The 11193-nt window shown below is 40.5% G+C and overlaps 1 protein-coding gene across 1 annotated transcript in view; it reads left to right on the top strand.

Annotated features, from left to right (window-relative positions):
• The first annotated feature begins 1583 nt into the window (after positions 1-1583).
• Positions 1584-11193, top strand: part of rab3b (RAB3B, member RAS oncogene family) — a 148838-nt gene continuing 139228 nt past the window's right edge. The window contains exon 1 of the mRNA XM_048539204.2: positions 1584-1837. The gene's annotated coding sequence lies outside the window, so the exon portion shown is untranslated. The remainder of the gene's footprint in view (positions 1838-11193) is intronic.

The raw sequence follows: 11193 nt of genomic DNA, 5'->3' as shown, positions 1-11193 counted from the left end.
GCAAGAGTTATCATCTTTGGGACAGATTGTAGCTGGTGGTACATCAAGATATTTCTAATCAACTTGTTCAGAGATGTAACTATACACCCTGGAGCACATGGGTCTTGAACCTAGGGCTTTTGGTCCAGAGGTAGAGATACCACCACATAATTTACAATTCTACATATACCTCCCTAATAGCACCAAGGGAAATGTTATTTAAGGAAAATAGGACACTGAAAACCTATGCAAAAAATGAGCTTTGTTTATTTTGTTTTTTAGAGTGAGATAATCAAAATAGAACTTAGAACACAGAACAGTACAGCACAGTTAAGGCCCTTCAGCCCACGATGTTGTGCCAAACTTTTACCCTAAACCTAAGGGGTCAATCTAACCTTCACCCCTACCTTATACTATCATCCATATGCCAATCTAATAGCTGCTTAAATGCCCATAATGAGGCCGACTCCACTCCCCTCTCCGGCAATGCATTCCACACCCCTACCTCTCTGAATAAAGAACTTACCTCCACTATCTCTCCTGTATCTACCTCCACTCACTTTTAAAACTATGTCTCCTCCTAATAGCTACCTCCACCCTAAGAAAAAGTGTCTGGCTGTCCACCCTGTCTATATCTCTGATCATTTTGTACACCTCTATCAAGTCACCTCTCATCCTTTGTCGTTCTCAAGAGAAAAGCCTGAGCTCTCTCAACCTTTCCTTGTAAGACCTTCCCTCCATTCCAGGCAACATCCTGGTAAATCTCCTCTGCACCTTTTTCAACAGTTCCACGTCATTCCTGTAATGTAAAATAGATCATGTTTCAAACTAAAATTAATGACTCATTGTGGAAAAGTGCTATTTTTCTGCTGCCTGAGACAGGATAAGTGCGATTTCACAAAACAGAATTGAATAAATGTTAAAAGGATCAATAAATATGAAAGCGGGGTGAATGGAGTCAAGATATCACTCCAACCAGTTTTTAAAGGAATACTTTGCCGTAGTTCAATTATTTTTTCTTGTTGCCAAGATATTTTTGAGTAACGATTTCAAAAGGAAAGTGAATGGGCACTTGAGGAAAATAAATTTGCAGGAGTAAGGGATAGAACGGGTAGGTTGGACATAAGATAACAGGTGTCGAGCTGGAGGAACACAGCAAGCCAAGCATCTTCCTCTGATGCTGCTTGGCCTGCTGTGTTCATCCAACTCTACACCTTGTTACCTCGGATTCTCCAGCATCTGCAGTTCCTACTATCACTTACTATCTCTGTGTAGTTTGGAGAGACCGGATTGTTCGACTGACAATAGGCTCGATGGTCGAATGGGCCCCTGCTGGCGTTGTAAACGACTCAATGATTCTAATTTTAATATTTTAAACAATTAATCGGAGATTAACTATTTCACTACAAAATTGGTTATAAAAACAACTTTGAATGTCTCCCATAGTTTTGATTTGGCCACGATACTGATCAAGGTTCAGTCAACCCGCTGTCAGCGAGACTTGAAAAAGTTGTTGAGAGTGAAGCGTGCGGCATGACGTTCTCGACGTGTTGAGAGGAAAACCACGCCGTGACAGGGCGGGGAGATGCTTCTCTTGCTGCCCTGACGTTTCCTGAGCTCATCTGCCCCCAGCCAAGCGGCGAGATGCCTGGGTTGTGCGCGGACACCTTCCTTCACTGACAGCAGCTGCTGTACGAGACAACTACGGCGGCAACTAAACTCCGCTGTGAAACCCAGCCGGCGGCTTCACAGCTGCATCTATTAAACGTGGACAGAATTATTATTCGTTATTTTTTGACTTGAATCCGGATTTAGCCCAGTTATTTCAAAGAAGCTGAGTAGGACGCCACACAGTAAGGTGAGCGTCTCTTTTTTTATATATCCGTGAGGACAGGTTTTCCAATTCCGATTAATCTGATTGTCAGTAAACCAGACTGGGTTCTCTTTCCATTCCCCCCCTGAAAACTGATGTTACTCCCGTTTCGTTTTTATTTCCCTGGATACCGAAGTATATTATTTTCTGGCAGTTAATCTCTCTGCTCATAACCCCCAGACACCCTTGCTTTTATCGTACCTTAAGATCGCAGCAAATTTGCTATTGATTTCCAAAATTGTTTCAACATCCCGTCATATTTTGTGCCCAAATTCATCAATCTAATCGCAAAAAAAATTGTTTTGGAAGGTCGAGCAAATCCCTTCTGATGCAAACGGAACAACATTTTTAATTTGAATTTGATCTTCTAAATTGTTATAAGTGGTCAAGTCTCTGGCTAACACAGACATCGGTCGCCAGTGTGAAATAACACCGGTTTGTTTTTCCCCAAATAAAACAATCTCGTCAGGTCAAACGTTGTGCCTTGTTGTATCGTCTCAGGTTGTTTATTGTAGTTTTACAACGGGAATTGAAATGTTTGACGCGCATTTGCTGTCGTGCAAAAAAAGACAACATTTTCACCATCCAACTCCCAAAGGGACTCGAGTAATGTCAATCAATCTTGTCATGTTTTCTTCCTCCAGTGCTTGGTATTTGCTGATGTAAAAATAGTTACTGTAGTGATGCCCATTGGAAAATTATTTAAGTGCGCACCTGGTACTTTTTGGATCTACACCATGTGATGGACAGTCCTTAAAGAATTAAGAACAAAAACATCCTGGGGCAGCAGAATATCCCCACTTCTGTGTAACCCTTACCTGAAATCAACCAACTGGGTTTTTAAACAATTGTTTGCTTTAAGGGTTTTACAGGGATTAATTGCCCACTGTAAAATTTATGGATTATGCTATTTCATATGTATTTTCAGTAGAAACAACTATAAATAGCAACAAGATTATCAGCAATCACCATCAGATGTCATTTTTTCCCCCCTATGAAATGCCACCATGGACTCTTACAGGACTACTGATTATTTTTTAAAAGCATTTTAAAGACTAACTTATCTATCTTCACAGGATGATATATATGATAAAGAATGGTGTGAATTTGTGATAAAAAGAAATCAGGAAATACAGGGCTTGTCATTAACTGGAAACAAAAGGTAGACCAATTCCAAACTCTCTCTTTTGGCCTTCCATTGGAATAATGCTTGTGCAACTAAGTAATGGGAGGAAAGTAGAAGAATGGGATTGAAAAACAAATCAGCTATGACTGAATGATGGAGCAGACTAGATGGGCCAGATGGCCTAATTCTGCTCCTGTATCATGCGGTCTTATAATCTTTGTGACCTCCTCCAGCTCTACAAGCTGCTCTGATGCTGCCTCTTTTTCAAACACCGCCTCCTGGAGGATCATCATAAGAGGCTGTCCCGACAGCCCCCAAGCTCAACATGCTTGAATTCCCTCCCTAAGCTTTTCTATTAATAACACCTTTAAAACCCTTGATAAAAGCCACCTCCTAGGCCAAGCCTTTAATTGAACATACACATCTTTGCCATTTTTTTAGTCTGATGATACTTCTATTGAATGTTTCAGGCTGTTTTCATATGTTAATAGTGTTTGGTATTGTAGGTCATTTTTGTAAGGTTTTCTGTGAAAAGTTTCTGATGAATGGTCACATCCAAATCTTTGACTTATTTACCTGTCAGTGCAATATTAAGGGCACTAACAGAGGGGTTATGGTTTGGTTGGAGCCATTGGCCCTCTTAGTTGGATGTGAAAGATCCCATGATATTGGTTATTTTCCTAAAGAAAAACAAGTGAACTCTCCCAGTATATTACTAACATTTATAATTAAAACATAACTGAATCTCATGGTGAACATAGTCAGGTTGTCAGAATGGAGAAATTTATTGTGCTGATTAAAAGAACTACATATTGAAAGGTATTTGTGAACTCATCTTGAATATGAAACACTATTTGCTTGAATGATTAAGCCAACAAAGTTGAATTTAGTTTTATATATTTTACATTTAATTTTCTTTGAGAATTAGTTGTTCTGCGTTGAAGTTGTTTTGCTCATTTGCTCTTCTCCAATATATTGGCAATACAGAGTACTTGCTTGTCAATTCAACACCCATCAGACAATTTCTGAGCTGCCACTTGTCTCCTCTTTCTATCCAATGGATTGTTTCCTGTAGTTACCATGCTGTGGTTACCTTGAAGGACTTTGCTTCCCAAGCTCTTCCCTCATCTGTGAAGTGTGGTTAAATCGCCACCAGTTGTGTCTCTCTCTAATGAGAGAGCAGCCCTATGGTCCGACGAGATATGACAACCTGACCTTTTTGCCACTTAAATTCCTCTTTCACCTGCCATGGTAATCTCTTGGCTGTTGACGTCAGTGATGAAAAGCTGCAGACCCCTGTACAGATCTTAGGGTGTGATGCATGGTCTTCCCAGACAGAGTTCATTGCTTGTATGACTCTCTCGATTTACACAATCATATAACTGTCATAGGGAAACAAAAGAATGAGAATGGTTAATCATACCACTTCCAGATATTTTATGATCAACCTATTCACAGCTGCTGTTACACACTGTAGAGCAGGTTGGACTTGAATCTGGGCCACCAGCTCAGAGATAGGGATACTGCCACTGTGCCACAAGAATTCCACATGAACTACCTTTTTTTATATAACACCCAACACTTTTACAGAGACTTTCCAATCCACCTATTCATAGATTTTATTACATGCCTCTAGAGCAGCTAGACTTAAACCAAGGCCTCGTAGCTCAGAAATAGGTATACTACAACTGCACAGGTTCAAGTATTCTATAGGTAAATACTGAGAAAGCCAAGTTTAAACAGATCCTCAGTAATTGTTGGTATTAAAAGATGTAGTTCATCATTTCTCAAGCTCATTTTGGTTGAAATCTCAAAAGACAGTGTGGATTCCTACATCTTATTCATTTGTCATATCACTTAGTTAATGTCAGAGAGGTAAAAGTTTGTAATTAAAGTCCTCTGCACATGTCAGATGTGCATGTCAGGAGATTATACGACTCAATTTCTCACCTGTTTATGTTAATAAATAAAATTTACAGACTGAAGATATGTAATTTTATGGGTAAGCACGACTGGAGTACTCCAGCAATTGTAATATTGAAAATTTCCCAAATATCTTAACAACTGACATTCAACTTCTAAAATTCATTCTCAATTCCCATATGTTCCACATCTCCTGCTATGCTGAGATAATAGTCTACTTTGACACCTTGTCATCTACCCAGCTCCGATGTAAGTCCAGCTCATGAATTGAAATAGAATCAAGAAGCTGTAAACACTATGATTAGAATCCCCAGTTGTCCCGATTAAAAACATAACACCTAACAGGCTGCTGTGGTTGAAGGCAGAGGTGAGTACGCACTTCAAATTCAGTTTGGATGTACATAAAATAAAACTGAATTTGGCACAAAGAGTAAACAAAGGTATGGCCTTTTGTGGCAAGTACGATCAAAAGCACAATTTAATTTTCTTAGGTGTATGTTATCTTGTAGAAGGACATAATGATGGTGAAATTACCTATGTGAAAATGCTTAGAGGCTATGAATCAATGTAGTATTTAATGTTGTGCTTTTCAATGCAAAATCTGATTGTTTATCATAAAGGAACTAAACTAATGAAATCACCATTTGAAAGTTCATCAATGAGGCAAATAATTCAGAGCCTGTTGCATTTGCTCATGAATATTCTCTGTTTTGATCACAAAATGTCTATGTCTTCTAAGGCTGAGTAGGTTTTTTTTAAGGGCAACGCTACATGAACAAAAGCAAGGAATAGTTAGAAGGGTTTTTGTGAGATGTATTAAGGTTTTATTAAGGCACGATAGGCCCATCTTTAGCAAGTAAATTGCTTTACAAATAATGTTACTTAACATTTCCTTTAGCAGGAAATAATGTATTTAAACTAATTGCACTGAAAAAAAGCCCTTTAAAACTGTTATTGTATTGTGCTTCTTTTAATGCATTATTAGGGCTGGTGGCCTTTTGGCCAAGCTGCATACCAGCATGGACTGGGTTGGAAGAATGGTTATTCTGAACTTTTTATTTCTTTATTTTTCTAATTTATCCCGTTGGTCTGCAATGGTAAACTTCTTAGTTCTTTATTTTTCTTTTTTTCTTCTTCTCTAAGAATTTGTGCGTAAGAATCTTTGCCTAGGAACCTTTGTATCTGAGATGGTGTTGTAAGTGACAACTTGTAAACTTTTCACTGTACTAATTTGAGTACATGTGACAATAAGCTAATTTTAAGAGGGTGATTGGATGCAGCCTCATGTCTACACTCCTCCATTTGCTGATTCCAAGTAGCTTTGCCAGACAGAAAGAGAGTTCCAGAAGCCTTGGAACCTTTGCTTTTCCTGATTATATGATAATGATCTAGATCTTGGTATGCAAGAGACAATTTCCAAGTTTGTTGATAATACTGATCTTGGAAGAATTGTAAAGTGTTGAGGTCAAGTGGGACAATAGACAAGTCAGTGGAGTGGGCTGATAGGTAGCAGGTGTAGATCTATACAGAGAAATGTGAAGCGATGCATTTTGGTAGCAAGAACATGGACAGACAATCGCAAAATAGAGGGTGTGGAAGCAGAGATATCTAGATGTATATGTGCACTGACTATTGTAGTTCGAGGACAGGTGGAGAGAGAAATTAATAAAGCACACAGTTTCCTAGGCTTTATTAATAGTGACATACCGTATAAAAGCAATGAGATGATGATGAATGTGTATAAGACACATGATATATTTCACCTGGTGAATTGTATCCTGTTTTGGGCATGACACTGTAAGAAGGACATGACTGCATTGGACAGAGTGCAGAACAGATTTACATTAATGGTGGCAGGGATGAGAAACTTGAGCTATGAGGATATTTTGGTGATATTGTAACAGTTCTCCTTGGACTGAAGAATGCTAAGAGATTTGCTAAAAAATTATAGGGGGCCTGGATTGAGTAGATAGGGAGAAACTGCTTCTGAGGATCAAGGGCAAGAAAGCACAGATCACAGAGTTAAGTGGTTTGCAAAAGAAGCAATGTGAAGTGGGAAAAAGCTTTTATGCATGAGTGGGTTGGGTTTAAAATGCACGATCTCAAAGTGTAGTGGAAGAAGGTTCAGTTGAAACATTCAAGATGGCATTAGTTTGTTTTACATAATCACCCAATCTGCAGGGCTACAGGGAAAACATAGAACATAGAACAGTACAGCACAGTACAGGCCCTTCGGCCCACGATGTTGTGCCGAACTTTTACCCTCATCCTAAGGTCTATCTAACTTCCACCCCTGCCTTATAATAGCTGCTTAAATGCCCCTAATGAGGCCGACTCCACTCCTCTCTCCAGCAATGCATTCCATGCCCCCACCATTCTCCAAGTAAAGAACCTGTCTCTGACATCTCCCCTATATCTACCTCCACTCACTTGAAAACTATGCTCCCTCGTAATAGCTACCTCCACTCTGGCTGTCGACTCTATCTGGACCTCTGATCATTTTGTACACATGTATCAAGTCATCTCATCATTCTTCATTCTAAAGAGAAAAGCCCTAGCTCTCTCAACCTTTCCTCGTAAGACCTTCCCTCCATTTCAGGCAACATCCTGGTAAATCTCCTCTGCACCTTTTCCAATGCCTCCACATCTTTCCTGTAATGAGGCAACCAGAATTGGATCCAATACTGCAGATGTGGCCGAACCAGGTTTTTGTATAGCTGGAGCATAACTTCACGGCTCTTGAACTCAATCCCTCTATTATTGAAAGCTAACACACCATCAGCCTTCTTAACAACTCTATCCACCTGAGGGTCAGCTTTCAGGGAACTGTGAACATGAACCCCAAGATCCCTCTGCTCCTCCACACCACCAAGAATCTTTCCCTTAACCCTGTATTCTGCTTTCAAGTTTGTCCTTCCAAAATGAATCACCTCACACTTTTCAGGGTTAAACTCCATTTGCCACTTATTAGCCCAGCTCTGGATCCTATCAATGTTCCTTTGTAATCTAGAACAGCCCTCCGCACTGTCCACAACATGACCCACCTTTGTATCTTGCGCAAACTTGCTAATCCACCCTTCTACTCCTTCATCCAAATCATTTACAAAATCATAAATAGAAAAACACCCAGAGGAGATCCTTGTGGTACACCACTCGTAACTGAGCGTCATGTTGAATATTTTCCGTCCACTATCACCCTTTGTCTTCTAAGGGTCAGCCATTTCCAAATCTAATCTGCCACATTTCCCCCTATCCCATGCCTCCCTACCTTCTGCATGAGCTTACCATGGGAAACCTTCTCAAACGCCTTATTTAAATCCATGTATATCACATCCACGGCTCTACTTTCATCCATGTGTTTGGGCATGTCTTCAAAGAATTCAGTCTGTCCTCCTCTACAACTAGCTCCCACTGAGTTGTGAATACCAAAGAAAAGTATTCATAAGGGACTTCTCCTATCTGTTTAGGCTCCATGCACAAATTCCCTTTACAATCCTTGATCGGCCCTACCCCTCCACGTGTTTGGGCATGTCTTCAAAGAATTCAATAAGGTTTGTGGGGCATGATCTACCCCTCAAAAATCCATGCTGACTATCAAGAATCAAACTGTGCCTTTCCAAGTGATCATAAATCCTATCTCTCAGAGCTCTTTCCAATAGTTTTTCCACCAGCGATGTAAGACTAACTGGCCTGTAATTTCTAGGGTTATCCCAATTCCCTTTTTTGAACAAGGCAATGACGTTTACCTCTCTCCAGTCTTCCGGCACCATATCCGTGGACAGTGAGGCTGAAAATACGATCACCAAAGGCCCTGCGATCTCTTCCGTCACGTCCCATAGAATCCTTGGATAGATCCCATCAGGCCCAGGGGACTTATCTACCTTCAACTTTCTCAAAATTTATAGCACCTCATCTTACTAACATCGACCTCCTCTAGCCTACCAGCCTGTTTCACACTGTCCTCCTCTGCAACTAGCTCCGCTGAGTTGTGAATGCCAAAGAAAAGTATTCATTAAGGACCTCTCCTATCTGTTTAGGCTCCATGCACAAATTCCCTTTACACTCCTTGATCGGCCCTACCCTTTCTCTGGTCATTCTCTTATTCCTCAGATACGTGTAAAAAGCCTTGGAGTTTTTCTTGATCCTATCTGCCAAGGTTTTCTCATGCCCCCTTATTGCTCTCCTGAGCTCTTTCTTCAGCTCCTTCCTGTTTCCCTCGAGAGCATTTTCCGTTCGATGTTTCCGCAACCTTACAGAAGCATCCTTCTTCCTCTTAACCAGACGATCGACCTCTCTTGAGAACGAAGGCTCCCTCACTTGACCACATCTTCCCTGCCTGCTAGGGACAAACATATTGAGCACACGCAGTATGTATTCCTCAAACAATCTCTACATTTCAATAGCGCTCATCCATGATAGCATCTATTCCCAATTTATGTTACCCAGTTCTTGCCTAACAGAATTGTAATTACCCTTCCTCCAATTATAACCCTTACACTGCTGTATGTATCTGTCCTTTTCCATGACTATTGTAAAACTAACAGAGTTATGATCACTTCTGTTGTAAAACTAACAGAGTTATGATCGCTTCTACTGTAAAAGTAACAGAGTTATGATGTTTTCCTGATTGGAAAAGGCTGAAGAATGGGACTAAGTCATAATGCTTATTTGGAGAGCTGGTGCAGACACAATGGGCTGTATGGTCTCCTTTTTGGCGCAGTATCACCCATTTGATACCGAGAGTATAATATTCTTATTTGATTATTCTTCAATTAAAATGAATAGTCAATGAGTTGACCTTTGAGTTATACAGTTCTCATAATAACCAGTTTAAATAAGAATGTGTTAATTGTTCAAATACCTTTGTAAATATTATTTATTTATGTCAGGAGGCCTCAACCCCTAAAGCAGCCATATTTAGCAGAAGCTGGATGTGAGTTTGCTTGCTGAGCTGGAAGTTTAGTTTTCAGACGTTTCGTCACCATTCTAGGTAACATCATCAGTGAGCCTCCGATGAAGTGCTGGTGTTATGTCCCGCTTTCTATTTATCTGTTTCGGTTTCCTTGGGTTGGTGATGTCACTTCCTGCGTGGTGATGTCATTTCCTGTTCTTTTTCTCAGAGGATGGTAGATTGGCTCCAAATCAATGTGTTTGTTGATGGAGTTCTGGTTGGAATACCATGCTTCTAGGAATTCTCGTGCGTGTCTCTGTTTGACTTGTCCCAGGATGGATGTGTTGCCCCAAGCAAAGTGGTGTCCTTCCTCATCTGTATGTAAGGATACTCATGATTGTGGGTCATGTCGTTTTGTGGCTAGTTGATGTTCATGTATCCTGGTGGCTAGCTTTCTGCCGGTTTGTCCGGTGTAGTGTTTGTCACAGTTCTTACAAGGTATTTTGTAGATGACGTTTGTTTTGCTTGTTGTCTGTATAGGGTCTTTTAAGTTCATTAGCTGCTGTTTTAGTGTGTTGGCGGGTTTGTGGGCTACCCTGATGCCAAGAGGTCCGAGTAGTCTGGCAGTCATTTTGGAAATGTCTTTGATGTAGGGGAGAGTGGTTATGGTTTCTGAGCCCGTTTTGTCTGTCTGTTTGGGTTTGTTGCTGAGAAATCGGCGGACTGTGTTCATTGGGTACCCATTCTTTTTGAATACGCTGTATAGGTGATTTTCTTCCGCTCTTCGTGGTTCCTCTGTGCTGCAGTGTGGGGTGGCTCGTTGGAATAATGTTCTCATGCAGCTTCGTTTGTGGGTGTTGGGATGGTTGCTCCTGTAGTTGAGTATTTGGTCCGTATTGTGTTGTTTTCCTGGTTTGAAGTTCATGAATGACATCACCAACCCAAGGAAACCTAAACAGATAAATAGAAAGCGGGACATAACACCAGCGCTTCATCGGAGGCTCACTGATGATGCTACCTGGAATGGTGATGAAACGTCTGAAAACTAACCTTCCAGCTCAGCAAGCAAACTCATATCCAGAAACTCAACCTGAGCTACAAATCTTCTCAAAACTCATTAACAGAAGCTGGAATGGGGCTTTGTTGATATCTCTGGCTTTGCATATAGGTTTAGCAAAGGATCCCGATCCCTCTATATTCATTGCAGAAAACTGACAAGTAGTGCTGTGCTGAAATCAGCTGAACATTTGATTTAAACTACCAGAAGTATAGATGTAAAACCTGAGGCAAGAGTGTTTTCAACAAGGCTTATTGTAATAGAGAGAAAGAATTGCATCTGGATAGCTCCTTTCATGATCTAAATACTTTGTAAAATACAGTCACTATTCCAATTCTTTCTTT

This window comes from Stegostoma tigrinum, chromosome 8 (genome assembly GCF_030684315.1).
Source record: "Stegostoma tigrinum isolate sSteTig4 chromosome 8, sSteTig4.hap1, whole genome shotgun sequence".
Taxonomy (NCBI): domain Eukaryota; kingdom Metazoa; phylum Chordata; class Chondrichthyes; order Orectolobiformes; family Stegostomatidae; genus Stegostoma; species Stegostoma tigrinum.
The sequence above is the reverse complement of the archived record's forward strand: the minus strand, read 5'-3'. Positions and strand labels throughout refer to the sequence as shown.